The 16,442-nt window shown below is 44.8% G+C and overlaps 1 pseudogene across 1 annotated transcript in view; it reads right to left on the minus strand.

The window, feature by feature from the left end:
- Positions 1–3,191: 3,191 nt before the first annotated feature.
- LOC146838966 (uncharacterized) overlaps positions 3,192–16,442 on the minus strand; it is a 59,369-nt pseudogene continuing 46,118 nt past the window's right edge. The window contains exon 3 of the transcript XR_014960751.1: positions 3,192–7,534. The product of XR_014960751.1 is annotated as an uncharacterized LOC146838966 (transcript). The remainder of the gene's footprint in view (positions 7,535–16,442) is intronic.

Genomic DNA, 16,442 nt, shown 5'->3' on the forward strand with positions numbered 1-16,442 from the left:
GAAAGGCAACAGGGTGCAAGGCAGCGACAAAAAGAAATATTGATGCACTCTTGTTGTGCATCCTGCAGTCTCTCTGACTGGAGGATAGTCGTGGATGACGTTGTATTCTTTTACGATGTCGTCCAATCAGAGAGCACATTGAGATGCACTATTCGGAATCCAAAACGAAAAGCTAATGTTTTGGATTCCGGATCTTGGCTGTTCCACGCAGGAATGCACAACCCCCTTTGTATGACTCCACGCCCCCCCTGGGGGTCGCGCCCCACAGATTGAAGACCTCTGCTCTAGACATACATTTCAAGCATTCTCTCTTCATAAATAAAAATCCACAGAATAGCGGATAGAATGTGAGTGAAAGAATCAATCAAAATTTATCTTGGAATTCATGAATATTCCACAAAAGTGATAAATCAATAGGACAGAAGAACAAGTCAATGACTAATATGAATTCACAAACACCGATAGGAAGCAAGGAACTGCTGCATCAAAAGTATACAATACATCCTACATCTAAAAATAATTACACGTTTGATTAAACCTTTAAAGATACACGGACTGACAAAAAAGATTCCATGTTTAATCACACCGCTAGTTTGAATCAAACATACGCAAACATGTTACCAGCAGCATCCTCCATCCAATGGGTGACAGGAATTCTAAGACTAATGAAGTAACTTTTTGAGCTAAAACTCTCTAGTTGTAGTTTATCTCATACGTTTGGCTAATTACAACAGAATGCTCAGATCATCTGAGGTTAGGAGGAAACTTATTACATATCCAGTGATTCTCACACTAGCTTTTTTTAAAAAATGATTTTCATTTAAAGGGCCCTAATACATTGAAAATGTTGCTCAGCTCATAACTCTTGGCAAATTGCCGCTTTGTTATCCTTTTATCTGTCACCTTGGTGTCAGCAACTAGGCGACACAGAAATTGATGACCTCCTTATTATGCACACTGCAATGAAAGCTAGAGAAAGCTGTCTTGTTGATCAATCAAACTACCTTTTAAATTAGTTGGAGCATCCCCAGTGCCCTCAGCCTAGATTGAGAAGTCAGTTCTCGGTGAACACCCACCATGCCATACAGGAAAGGTAACCAAGTCGATAAGAAGTCGTCTTTCTTTACTTGAATGTCATTGGTTCACAAGACCTTCCACACCAAACGTGCCAGGGTGGACGGAAGTCCGGCTCCATAGATGTGCTATTCTCTTTCTAGCATTTAACAGCAACTAAAGCGAGGCTTGAAAAATCACAAAAATGTTACTAGACCTGCAAATCTAGTAACTTGAATAATCTACTCGACCTAACTGTAATGTACTTGACCCATGAACAGGTCCCAAATTGTGTGATCCAAGGCAGAAATTTCATCTTATAGCGCTTCCTTTTTCTACATTATTACATAAGTAAGCACCTTCAAATATGCAAGTTCATAATTTCTGCTGTACAAAAAAACTCTTTATTTACTAGACTAACCGTGTGCTCCATGTAGAACACGAATTGAGTCCACATATAGGGTACACATATTCTCTAGCTTGCCTCCTAGTTCATTAATAGCATTGTCATTTGGGCAGGAGCAGGAATATTTCCCAGTTCATGTTTAAAAACTCACTTTTCCTAAACAGAACACTAAAGCATGATGTGGTAGTGCAGTCAGTTACAGATAGCACATTTTCCAATGAAATGGCCACAAACTTTCCCACTAACATGTATTTTAACTGATAAAAATATATAGTGCATAATCAATGTTTGGAAATTGGGTTCAGCAAACATATTTAAAATTTGCACATCACCAAGTAAAGTGTCTGATTTGTTTTGATCCTATGACAATCTTTCTTTTAACCACAGAATTACAAAAATGTGTCTTCATAACTAGTGATATATATTTGAAATGTTTGAGCAGTTCACTTATTAGCTATTCAGCCTGAAATTTTACAGGCTTTCATTCCACATGCTTTTTACAGCGTGATTGTCACACAGTTCACTTTACAAATTCCTCTAACTTCAGTCACAGAAAGAAAAGTAAATGTAAGAAGACAAACTGACTTTTGGCTTCTGTCTCTGAAAGACAAGCAAATGTGACATGATTTAAAGGCATCTTTATTGCTAATACACTTTGTGAGCTAGCAGAACACCTGTTGTCAGCTTGCCAATGGACGAGTATGCCCTAAAAGTAGCTCATCTTGATTAAATCTGGCTTGCCATAGCGAGTGGGCAAGCGGATTTTTCGAGCCCTGAAAAGGTTTAATTTCCAAGTTTTGAAACTGACCTCGTCCCAATCTACCGGATGTAGACCTAGCGTCCTAGCCAGTATCTCACACCAGCTTCATAAACGTATCGGCTAGCATCTGTTTTAAAGAGAATCAGAGGCAGAAAAATAAACATGTTTTATAGTTATTTCAGCTACCTATTCACAAAAACAATTAAAATAATTTTCATATCCCTAGAAGGATTATCCTGAGCAAATGTCCAAATATACAATGTCCACAAATATGCTGTTGTAGGTAAACTCATGGCGACTACGACTGCTCGGTATTGTAAGATATGAACAACTTATTGTTTTAAATATGAAACAGGAATATGTGTTTGCATTAAAACAGGTGGATTTTTCATTTAGGAAATATAGGGATTTCTGGTCCTATTAATATATGCAGCAAACACAATTTTTAGAAACACACTGGATTTGGTGAATAGGCTGTTAGTTATGGTGAGGTGGCAGCATTGTCTTTCACAATCGCGTAGTTTGTGGACTGACGTCTTTGTACATAAGCTTGGGCATGGAGCATGATATTTCTTTCTTGTCTTCCCTTCACTTACTTATGCATAGAAATCTTTTAACTCTTGTAACCTGCCATACTAAACTAAAATGACTACACGCAAGAGTGAATGGTATTTATTATCCTTTAATTTAACGGGGTATAACACAAGAAATATAGTTATAGCTCTCTCACTTTTTGCTTGGATCCCACAAAGACGCTTTTCACTTTATCACTCTTCTTGGCTTTGTGTTGGTTACACAATACTAACTGAGTTGGGGACAATAACTCAGATGTTTAAGGATGGTTATTTATCTTTTGTAGCCCCAAGGAAGTCAGGGCTATAAATCACACAAGAAACACAGTATCGATTTTTGGATATATTACAAGACTGAAAATAAGATTGGCTAAACTATCGCCTTGGATGTGTTGCAAGATTGAAAATTAAGATATGAGTATACCTACAACAGCATATTTGTGGACATTATATATTGGAGATATGCTCAGGACAATACTTCTTTGTCTTGTGGGGACCTTTGTCTTTGCTTTGGAAATGTTTCATGGCTGTTTTCTTATCCTTAGAGCATCTGAACTGAACATTGTAACTTACAAATACAATTTTGTGCAGAATTCGACCCAGTTACATTGCTATTGCATTTTCATTTCACTTTTCTTTGTGTCAAATGTTTTGGTTAGCTAAAATTACCAAATGGCTCAGCCTCACTCTAGTGATTGTATTCAATTGTATTCATTTTTAGATATGGTCCCCTGACTTTAAAAGCATTAGAGTGCATATATTCAGACAAAATGAGGACATTTTAACACAATTCCATGCACAGATTTGAGCAGAATAAACTGTGACCAGTGTGCCAATTATATGCACTAAGTGACAACAAAGATTCTCAAAATAATTCAGTGAACTTTCTACTCAGAATCTCAGCAGAGTTCGTCAGGTAACAAAGACTTATATAAGTACGGACTACTTACTTACCCATATCTTGGCCCAGTCCAGGAGGGTTTTTCGTTTCACTATAGCCAATTATACATTTAGAGTTAAGCTTCCATAGTACTATGGGATTATTATTCCCCAGAGGAATCCACAAAATTCTCTTTTACAAGTTACATACAACAACAGCTCAAGCAGGTCATACTCAGTAACACCAGTGGAGTGGCTCCTTAGATTGCCTTTGCTGGAATTTTAGCCCTGTATGATCTTACAGGGGCTTTGAAGAATAGTCTGCCATACTATGAAAAAAGCTTGAAACTCTTAGTTAGTCCAGCCTGCTCTGGTGTGTTTATTTCTTTCATAATAACTCTCTTATAGAATAAAAACCAACAATGTTTCTTTACTTACAATGGGTTTCCTCATATTTCATGTTTTTCCTAGCTACAGGGAAATTAACAATAGCGGAGAACGGACACTTTTGCATTTTTTCAAATATATGTATTTTTCTTGTTTCCTGCTAGTTCAGTCTTCTATCTCCTGCTTTTTATCATCTGGTATTTGAATGTTCCACATTATTGTGATTTTATCATGGTCTATAATTCCTTCATCTCACAATAAGCAAACCTTTTTGCTTAAGTGTATGTCCACAGATGGGTCAGTATTATTGACTTCAGCTCTATGTTTATTTCTGTATGTATTCAGTGATGGTTGTGTGCTTGCTGATGTCTTTGTAGGTTTGAAAATTGACAAAAGCTTTTTGCACGTTCAATGCCATGATATGGCTTTTCTCCTGTGTGTGTTCGCTGATGTCTATATGGTTCTGATAAGCGACAAAATCTCTTCACACAATCACTGCACTGGAATAGTTTCTCCCCTGTGTGTGTTCGCTGATGGATCCGGAGATTTGAGGAAGCAGTAAAAGTACTTCCACATTCATTGCAATGCTATGGTTTTCCCCTCTGTGTGTTCGCTGATGAATACTTAATGTTGAAAATTCACTAAAACTACTTCCACATTCCCTGCACTTGAATAATTGTTCCCATGTGTGTTCGCTGATGCCGTTTTAGGCTTGATAAACATATAAAGCTCTTCCCACATTCACTACACTTGAATGGGTTTTCTCCTCTGCGTGTTCGCAGATGGTGTTTTAGACGTGATGAATATATAAAGCTCTTCCCACATTCGCTGCACTTGAATGATTCTTCCCCTGTGTGTGTTCTCTGATGAATCCTTAATGTTGAAGAGTCACTAAAACTACGTGCACATTCACTGCACTTGAATGGTTTTTCCCCTGTGTGTGTTCTCTGATGCCCATTTAGTCTTGATAAATATTGAAACATCTTCCCACATTCACTAGACTTGAAAGATTTTTCCAGTGTGTCTTCTCTGATGCTCTTTTAATCCTGATAAATACATAAAGATCTTCCCACATTCAATGTTCTAGAATGGCTTTTCCCCTGTGTGTGTTCTCTGGTGTTTTTTTAGGTTTGATGATTGACTAAAGCTCTTCAGACATTCACTGCAATGATGTGGTTTTTCTCCAGTGTGTGTTCGTTGATGGCACTTTAATGCTGATGGGTCATTAAAACTATTTCCACATTCACTGCAATGGTATGGTTTTTCCCCTGTGTGTGTTCTCTGATGCTTTTTTAGGTCTGATAAGTGACTAAAGCTCTTCAGACATTCACTGCAATTATGTGGTTTTTCTCCAGTGTGTGTTAGTTGATGGCACTTTAATGCTGATGCGCCACTAAAACTACTTGCACATTCACTGCAATGGTATGGTTTTTCCCCTGTGTGTGTTCTCTGATGCTGTTTTAGGTCTGATAATTGACTAAACCTCTTCACACATTCACTGCAATGGTATGGTTTTTCCCCAGTGTGTGTTTTCTCATGCTGTTTTAGTTGTGATAATCGACAAAAGCTCTTCACACATTCACTGCACTTGTATGGTTTTTCCCCTGTGTGTGTTCTCTGATGCTTTTTTTAGGTCTGATAAGTGACTAAAGCTCTTCAGACATTCACTGCAATTATGTGGTTTTTCTCCAGTGTGTGTTAGTTGATGGCACTTTAATGCTGATGCGCCACTAAAACTACTTGCACATTCACTGCAATGGTATGGTTTTTCCCCTGTGTGTGTTCTCTGATGCTGTTTTAGGTCTGATAATTGACTAAACCTCTTCACACATTCACTGCAATGGTATGGTTTTTCCCCAGTGTGTGTTTTCTGATGCTGTTTGAGGTGTGTTAATCGACAAAAGCTCTTCACACATTCACTGCACTTGTATGGTTTTTCCCCTGTGTGATTTCTCTGATGGTATTTTAAGTCTGTTAATCGACTAAAGCTCTTCCCACATTCACTGCACTTGAATGGTTTTTCCCCTGTGTGTGTTCGCAGATGATTCCTTAATGTTGTCAAAACCCTAAAACTACTTCCACAGTCACTGCAAGGGTATGGTTTTTCTCCTGTGTGTATTCGCTGATGAATAAGTAATGCTGAAGAGTAACTAAAACTACTTCCACATTCACTACACTTGAATTGTTTTTCCCCTGTGTGAGTTCTATGGTGCTGTTTTAGGCTTGATAAGCTTATAAAGCGCTTCTCACATGCATTGCACTTGAATAGTTTTTCTCCAGTGTGTGTTTGCAGATGTTGCCTTAATGTTGCAGATTCCCTAAAACTACTTCCACATTCACTGCAATTATATGGGTTTTCCCCAGTGTGTGTTCCCTGATGCTGTTGTAGGTGTGAAGATTGACTAAAGCTCTTCACACATTCATTGCACTTGAATGGTTTTTCCGCAGTGTGTGTCCCCTGATGCTGTTTTAGGCTTGGTAAATATATAAAGCTCTTTCCACATTCACTGCAATGATATGGCTTTTCCTCTGTGTGTGTTCTCTGATGCCGTTTTAGGCTTGGTAAATATATAAAGCTCTTTCCACATTCACTGCACTTGAATGGCTTTTCCCCTGTGTGTGTGCGCTGATGACTCCTGAGGTTAGATGATTCTGTAAAACTACTTCCAAATCCACTGCAAGTGTATGCTTTTTCTTTCTTGGTTAGTGTGTCTGAGTCGGGTATGTATTTTTCTACATCTCTTGATGGTACTTCCTGAAGGGCCAACATGACCGATAAAGCACTTGTGTTATTCTCACACTCCATGTATGTGTGTGGTATGTTGCACGCTTGCTTTCCGATTAAACACTAAAGTGCAAAGGTCACCAAATACTCGCCACACTCATAACGTGTGTAAGGCTTCTTTGTCGGTGATTGTGTCTTTAGACTGGATAATGGTTCTGCAAGCTTGTGAGTAAAGATCCATCGTCCTTCTGGTTGGGGCACACTGGGACAGTACTCTGTATGTTATATTGCAGAACCCCCATTTCTTTTAACTTTCAGTTGTCTAGCTCCACTCCATTGTGCTTTTCTATGGTTGCTTTGGAATGGTCTGAAAGAGTTTACAATACACTTCTAGCACTGAATGGTGGTCTGATATAACTTTAGGAAGCAGAGCACTGCTGTAACAAACTCATGATCACAGAGCTGGCATTGGACATGTTTACACAAGAAGTGGTTGATCAGTGTTGTCTTAATTTTCTAGAGGTAATTTCTTCATCTTGAGGCACGGAGGTGCACAGCTGAGACTCGTAGAACCACCGAATTGCCCTTGACGGTACTTCCAAGATCTGTCAGTTTATGTTCAGGTTCGGCTGTCTCTGATGGCACTTATGTTTTCCTGAATACTGGAGCTCAATGTTTCGGACTTTGCTTTTGCAGATTTACAGTATTATCTTCATTATTCTTAAACACTGTGTACAATCAAGGACTGTTTTCTGTTGGATGTAAAGAGATTTAAATTACTTACATTTATTACTAATGTTTAAACTTATGAAGACATATTTAAGACATATTTAACCATACAGAGATATTTACATAAAAGTTCCTTTGAATATGCTTCAATCTTATTTATTTCAGCAAAGGTGTTCATAGAGTAACGTGGCAAAAAAAGGGCGCTTGCATTGCACGTATACACTAGTTGCAGCTTTAGGTTGATGCATATGGTGAAGGTTTTTTTAAAACAAGAACAGTAAGAGATGGATCAGGAAGACTCAAGACAGCAAGGTGGACATCAGGAGGCTGTGCCATACATCAAATATTATTGTTCATGGAGGTGCCTGGTTTCATTCACTACGAACTCTTTTTCAGGAGGATTCCCTTCGCTGTTGTCTCAAAGTCTGATCATGAGGGCCTTTTGTGTGCTGATTGTGTTTGGGGCCCTTGTCGCGTAAAGGGGCTTTATCTGGGCCTTGAAGGCCCTGCATCATGTATTGCCCCCTCCCCCACTTTAAGGTGCCTGCCCAATCTAAAATGGCAGCGCCTCTAGGAATCTAGATGTCAACATAAGACTCAGCATTTCTTTCTTATGGAAATGAACAAAAGGACTATCATGTTCTGTTTTTTTGGATGAAATTTTTAAACGTATATTTTTATATGTTATCACTCCTGTGGTCGTACCTATGTTGATTCGAAATGTAATTACTTTTATGATACCTTGTTATCGAATAAAGTATAAAAACGAAAAAAAAAAAAACGAAACTATCATGTTCTATAGTTTCTAAGTTTTTCCAAGTTGGCGGCCATCTTAGAATGATGTTGTTTACTAATTCTGCTTAGATTCCCAGACTGGCTCAGTCTATCGAATTTCCAAGTGCATCTCTACTCACCTCTCACTCAGCCCCTCATCCTAGGCAACTGTTCACCTCATGCCCCCTATCCCTATAATCCGGATTCTACCTAATTGCATATTCTAGTTAGCCCTAATGTATTTCAACTTCCCTTTTTTATATTCGCAGCTGGGCCTCCTCTTCAGGATTTGCTGATTTCAACCTAGTAATCGCATGCATATAACGCTGGGAAGCCCAAAACAGAAAGAGTACCTTCTCTCTGGACATCTTCTGTCATGATTCTGCTGTTTAATGGGCTGCTTTTGTAGAACGGAGTCATGAAACTTTCTCCAGCCACCCCATGGTTTGCCCCATCCCTTCCTTCCGTCATCTGACCATACCCCTTTCCCCTCTCCTCCCCTCAGCTTCCCCCCACTTGTGAGCATTTAGTACCCGGGTCCCTCCCCTTGTTCAACTCTGGAAATTTGGAGCCCTTAGCCATGTATTCCCTTTCTCGAAGATCACTAGACTCCAAACTGGTTGCAGATGGCAGTAATTCCTACACTGTCATATACCCCAGTAAACTATCTAAAAGCGTTTTCAGAAACTTCATACACAGGCTTCTCAAATTTCACCCAGAAACCCTTATCTCTGTCCCCTACGTCTGCACGAATAAAGGAGCTACCATAAGTGACCTTATCTTCTAAACTTAAACACCAGCACAATGGAGGAAAGCCCTTTGCTCTCTGCCCCAGATCACTGCATTAACTAAAACCCCCCACGGTCTCAGACTCTTGGTAACTCCCCCTATTGTTTGTCGAGCAGAGGCAACCCATCTCCATTTATAATAATGGGATTATCCTCATCCAAGCAACTGAATGCAACTTAGAATCACTTGATTACATTTTCCTCACTCATGAAACTCTCTGTGACAAAGAAAGTTTCCTCCCTGACCCAAGCTCATCCTAGCCCTTTAGTCATCCCACAGGTAGCTCGTTCTGTATCCTCCCCTCTTCCCACTACTTGTATTGCTCCACCACTTTCCCCTCCTCCCCACCCATCTTCATCAGATTACCCAACAGCATTCATTCACCATTACCCTTGCCGCTTGATTCAACCGACAGTTGTCGTCATAATAGTCTGAGCTCTCTCTACACCCCTAGAGCAGCCACCACTGAAATACACGGACTCAATACTAACACCTTCACCACATCTCTGCCCCTGACCTCTGAACATTCCCCCGCTGTCACCACTGATATGCCTGTGACACCCTTTCTGGACCAAACCATGAAACTTGCTATCTCGCAACCCCCTAACATGACCAATAACATAGCACCTATCTATTTATCAATCAGTTTATGAGTCCCACACCCCCACTCCTCAATCACCCTTGACCCGGTCACTCCACTCTGCACGGCCCCCGTGTGCCCAGATTCTGCTGCTGCTGCCTTCTTGGCCTCTCTTGCTGCCGCCTCTCCTGAAGGGCCCTGCTCTCCAGGCTTGCCCAGGCTTGCCCTCGCTCTCCCGCTCCGTCTTCCCGCTCTTTCCACCCCCCTTCCGCTCCCCGCCGCTGCTCTCGTGCGTCCCTGCCCCCTTCTATTGGCACCCGCTCCCCATTCACCGCCCCGCTCCCGCCTCCCAGGTGCTCCTCCCTCCCACTTCGCCATATATGGCGGGCACCGCGCGTACGCGCAGCGGGCACGTGCAGAGGGTGCGACGAATGCGCGCCGAAGGCGCGCCAAAGCCAAGCCCGTCTACGCCCGTCCACACCTGGACCGCGCCCAGCGCCAGAACCCCTGGACTCCGCCGGAGCCAGCCAACCCGACAGAGATACGCCGCCACCACCCTCCACGCACTCAACACCGGCCGACAGCCAGCCTGCTAGCAAGCCAACCCGAAACGCACCCACGGAGCATTCACCTGCCACGCCTGCAACTTCACCTGCACCCGATCCTGCACCGCACCCACCAAGCCAGGCTCCAGCAACGACCACCTCAAGTGCATCTTGCTCAACACCCGCTCCATCCACAGGCACGCCGTCGAACTCTGGAACCTTCTCGACACAACATCACCAGACGTCGCCTTCCTCACAGAAACATGGATGAACGCCTCCTCAGCTCCCGACATCGCCATAGCCATCCCGGATGGCTACAAGATCGCCCGGAAGGACCGCGTCAACCAAGCCGGAGGAGGCATCGCCATTGTCCACAGAAACACCATCCGAATCACGACCAATACCGACGACACCCTCACCGCCGCTGAAAACCTTCACTTCCAGATACACACCGACCCCAAGACCACCCTCAGAGGCACCCTCGTCTACAGACCCCCGGGACCACGCACACAATTCAGCGAAGCCATCGCAGACTTCGTCAGCCCGCACGCCCTTACCTCCTCAGACTTCATCCTCCTAGGAGACCTCAACTTCCACCAGGAGAACAACAATGACAGCAACACCGTCACCCTGCTGGACAACCTTGTCAACCTCGGACTCAAGCAACTGGTGAACACCCCCACCCACATCGCCGGCCACACACTTGACCCCATCTTCTCCTCCAGCAAGCACATCTCCTTCAGCCACTCCACCGGACTGCACTGGACAGACCACAGCTACTTCCACTTCAACTTCAGGGGAACCACGACCCACAACCACCCTCAACAGGTTCCCCGCAGAAGCTGGAGCAAGATCACCGCCGACCAGCTCACCACCTCCCTCAGCCAGAACCCCCCCACCAACACGACGGACCCCAACGAAGCAGCCCGCAACCTCACACAGTGGCTCACCAACTGCGCCGATGACCTTGCACCACTGAAGAACCCCCCCCAGGAGACACGGCAGCAAGATGGCCTCCTGGTTCACCAATGACCTCAAAAACTCCAAGAAAACCTGCCGTACCCTCGAGAAAGCCTGGCACCACGACCAGACTACAGAAAACATGACAGCCCTCAAGAACGCCACCCGCAAACACCACCAACTGATCCGCACCACCAAAAGGACCACATTCAAAGAACGACTGGACAACAACTCCCCCAACAGCAAGGAACTCTTCAGCATCGTCAAAGAGCTCTCCAGCCCCAGCGCCTGCAACAACGACATCACACCCTCGCAGGACCTCTGTGACTCACTCGCCTCGTTCTTTCACCGCAAGATTTCCGACATACACAACAGTTTCGGCGCACAGACCGCGCACCCTACCACCGATCCGGCGCCCCCCCCACCACCCTCCGCACCTGGACGATGGTCAGCACCGAAGATATCACCCACACGATGAACACCATCCACTCCGGCTCCCCAACCGACCCCTGCCCACACCACATCTTCAACAAAGCCGACTCCATCATCGCACCCCAACTCAGGAACATCATCAACAGCTCCTTTGCATCCGCCACCCTCCCAGAGAGCTGGAAGCACGCCGAGCTCAGCGCCCTCCTGAAGAAACCCACCGCCGACCCCACGGACCTCAAGAACTTCCGCCCCATCTCGCTCCTCCCCTTTCCGGCCAAAGTCATCGAGAAGATCGTCAACAAACAACTCTCCGCCTTCCTCGAGACCAACGGATCCCTCGACCCCTCGCAGTCCGGCTTCCGAGCTAACCACAGCACCAAGACCGCCCTCATCGCAGCCACCGACGACATCAGGTCCCTGCTCGACAACGGGGAAACAGCTGCCCTCATCCTCCTGGACCTCTCGGCAGCCTTCGACACCGTATGCCAACGCACCCTGACACAGCGCCTCAGCAACATCGGAATCCAAGGAAAGGCCTTGGAATGGATCATCTCGTTCCTCGCCGGCAGAACCCATAGAGTCCGCCTTCCCCCGTTCCGGTCCGTGGCCACCAAAGTCATCTGCGGCGTCTCGCAAGGATCCTCGCTCAGCCCCACCCTCTTCAACGTCTACATGAGCCCCTTCGCAGCCATCGCACGCCAACACAACCTCAACATCATCTCCTACACCGACGACACCCAGCTGATCCTCTCCCTCACCAACGACCCCGCCACAGCCAGAGCCAACCTCCAGGAAGGAATGAAAGACGTCGCGGAATGATTGAAGCACAGCCGGCTGAAACTGAACTCAGATAAGACGGAAGTCCTCATCCTGGGAACATCCCCCTCCGCCTGGGACGACTCCTGGTGGCCCCCTGCCCTGGGCTCTGCTCCAAAGCCAACGGACCATGCTCGCAACCTGGGCTTCATCCTGGACTCCTCCCTCACGATGACCAAGCAAGTCAACGCCGTCTCGTCATCCTGCTTCAACACCCTGGGCATGCTCCGAAAGATCTTCCGGTGGATCCCCACCGACACCAGGAAGACGGTCACCCAGGCCCTCGTCACCAGCCGACTGGACTACGGAAACACCCTCTATGCTGGAACCACAGCCAAACTACAGAAAAGACTCCAGACCATACAGAACGTCTCTGCACGTCTTATCCTGGACACCCCCTGCTTCAGCCACATCTCTCCCCAGCTGAGAGACCTGCACTGGCTCCCCATCAGCAAGAGGATCACGTTCAGACTCCTCACCCACGCACACAAGGCTCTCCACGACATGGGACCCACATACCTCAACAACCGCCTCACATTCTACACACCAACCCGCCACCTCCGCTCCGCCAGCCTCGCCCTCGCCACCGTCCCACGTATCTGCAAGACCACCGCCGGAGGAAGATCCTTCTCCTACGTGGCGGCCAAGATATGGAACTCCCTCCCCACCCATCTACGACTGACCCAGAACCATCTCTCCTTCAGGAAACAGCTCAAGACCTGGCTCTTCGAGCAGTAGCGGATCCCCCTCCCCCCAGCACCTTGAGACCCTACGGGTGAGTAGCGCGCTTTACAAATTCATTGATTGATTGATTGATTGATCATAACTCCATCTCTATTCCCCCCTCCCCTGGTTCTCCCAACTCAGCTTCTCCTTAGCACAATAAACCGGAGCATTGTCTCACCTGGACTGCTGGCCCAGATCACAACGTCCTGTTCCCACATTACTATTGACGCCAAACTCACTGAGATCTCTCAGAAGCTTTATCAACTTGAGGCTGAGGTTTAAAGCCTAATATCCCTCACTTCTGAGCTCGCTAATTGTTGGTGTCCCACCAGGCCGATGGGTAAGAGTAGACACTCCCTTTAGCAATCCAATAACAATCACGTTCGACGGATGTCACCTGCACATCCAATGGGATCTCAGCAATCGCAATGTCTCCTCATTTGACCTGGAAGACAATTCCCTACCCCCACGCCTCCACCCGACCCATCAGGATGAAAGATACTCTATCGGACAACAATATATACTCCCTCCTCCTACAGTCGAATCCACATAGAGATCCGAGGCCCAATCCCAGAGCAGTTAACAATTCCAACTTCAAGCAAATTCCCATCACTCAGGATGCCTACGCTGTAGCCATACCCCACCTGAAGTGTACGCTATTCAATTACCGATCGGCATTTAAACACGCAGTGGATATTGCTGACCTTATCATTACTCGTGATCTTTACCTTATAGTCCTGACTGAAACTTGGCTAAATGACTCCTCCACACCAACACTCGACAATCTAGTACCTTCCAGCTACGACATCATCAGACCTGGTGGAGGTATCCCCTGTATTCACTGCAACAATTTCTCTTTGAAGCAAGCACAAAACGTTACTCTCATCTCGTGTGAACATCTAGGCATCGATATCCTGAGTAAAGATAGGCCTCGATACAAATTGCATGTGTTTCACCACCCTCCAGGAGATAACCTCCCATCCATTGAACAAATTATGATAATCATCAAAACCAACTCCGGTGTATACTGCGCCCAATTCTTCCTAGGTGACTTCAACCTCTACTGGAATGACCCAAATGACCAATCGGTGATTAGCCTACAAACCTTCCTAGTGGACCTAAACTCGATCCAAATCTGCAAAAGTCCTACAAACAACGTGGGAGTGACCTTGGATCTAGTTATCTCTAAAGCTAATTCCATTCAGCTTGAATATATCATTCCATGTGATTGGACAGACCACCACTGCATCACTTTGCTCATCACTGAATCGTTGTCCTCAAAAAAGGTTCAAATAGAAAAACAAACACTAGAAAAAGAGCCCTCGAAACATAAACCTGAATGAACTGACATCTAACAGCAATTACATCCTACCCCCTCCCGAGGACATGTCAGATGTCCAGGTCTTTACTGATCATTACACTAATTCAATAACAAACATTCTAGACTCTATGGCACCCCTCCAACTAAAAAGAGTATCCACCAAAGACTCCGATTCTTGGAACAATGGTAGTCTAAAACCTGAAAGATGCAATCTAAGACTGGCTGAATGGTCATGTAGATTCTCCTCCTCGCTTGAACACCTCCAGCACCTGAGATCTCTAAGAATCATTTACAACAAACACATACATAGCTCAAAATCAAACGTCTTTAGGAAACAGCTAAAAAATGCCAGGAATCGACCTAAAAACAGTTTGAACTCGTTAAATTGCAATCTAACAGGAAACCCAACCTGCTTTCTGGGTCTAATCTGCAGCTTATGAGCGAAGAACTTGCCGCCTTCTTCCTGGAAAAGACAAAAACAATTGAAAGTGACTTAGACACTGCATTGGGTCTCCTTCCGACAAATTCACAAGTCAGCACCCACCCACCGTGTGGCCTGAGCGTCCTGTACACCCCCCAAAAAATATTGCCGCAAATCCTTTGATGAAATGACCATACTAAAAATCCTGTCAACACTTAAACCTTCAAACCACTTCAGCGATACACTTCCTTCAAATCTCTTCATTGAGATTAAAATCCCTCTTCTCCCACTCTGGATCAAAATAGTAAATGATTCATCAATTCAAGGCACAATACTATACTGCCTCAAGTCTGGACAAAAAAACCCATTCTTAAAAAACCCACAGCAGACCACACTGATCTACATAACTTCCGCCCTATCTCTAGCATCCTGACTCTTTCAAAGCTCCTCTAGAAATGTGTCCATACCCAGCAATGCAATCACATTGAGCAATTCCAACTCTTAAACCAATACCAATTTGGATTCCTTCAGGGACGCAGCACTGAATTAGCGCTGACTCACAAAGTTAACGTTTAAAAATGCTTGATCAAAATGAATCCTGCCTTTTAAGCATAAATGACCTCTCATCTTTTGATACGGTCAAACATGACTACCTCCATGACTTACTGGAAAGCAGGATCGGGCTTACTTCCAAATGGGGAGCTTAAGGAAAGCAAACCCCTCCCCCCCCCCGATAACTTCAAGTCAGTTGCTCAAGCCCTAGTGATTTCCAGGCTGGACTATGGAAATGTAACCTCTTGCGGCCTTCCTAGATCCAAGTTGGTCCCCCTTAGGGCCTCCCTTTACTCAGTTGCAAGGCTTATTACTGTATCTAAATGCAATAACCACATAACACCTTATTTGAAATCACTAAACTGGCTCCCTTACGAGGCACAAATTAAATTTTAAATTGCCTGCATGACACACAAAGTCATACACTCCAACACCCCGAGGTACATTGCACAAAAACTGGAGCTGCCTGGTGGCTCTAGAACCTCAAGAAGCACCACGTCTTTACTGTTTAGATAGCAGAAATTCTACAAGAAAACTTACAATCAACCTTCTCTGGTATTGCCCTAAGAATATGGAATTCCCTACCATCTGAAATCCAAGTTAACTCTTCACCTGCATCTTTGAAAAGATACGTGAAAGTGATACCGATAGAGGGAGGAGGGTAAGGTACAGACCTCTGATTGGTTTCCTACACCAGTATTGTCCTGTTGACGAAATTGGGGATGGTGGGGGCGCCTGCAGAGCGTGGGGAGGGGGGTACGATGAACATTGTACTTTGTTCTCTGATATGTTAGATAACGGGGGTGGAGGGTGGGTTGGTTTGGTTTATTGACAGACATATGGATAAGACTAGACTTGTTCTTCACTGGGTAGGTTTTGAATCTGCATTGCGGGATGGCATCTTCGCTATGGTTGATATACAATGTATGAGCATACATTTAGATCAGAATGGATGTGGTGGTCCCACTCCTCAGAGTTTGAGAGGGGCACCAGTTAGATTACGCTTGTCTCTGCC

The sequence above is a fragment of the Triturus cristatus genome, chromosome 4_2 (assembly GCF_964204655.1).
Source record: "Triturus cristatus chromosome 4_2, aTriCri1.1, whole genome shotgun sequence".
Lineage (NCBI taxonomy): Eukaryota > Metazoa > Chordata > Amphibia > Caudata > Salamandridae > Triturus > Triturus cristatus.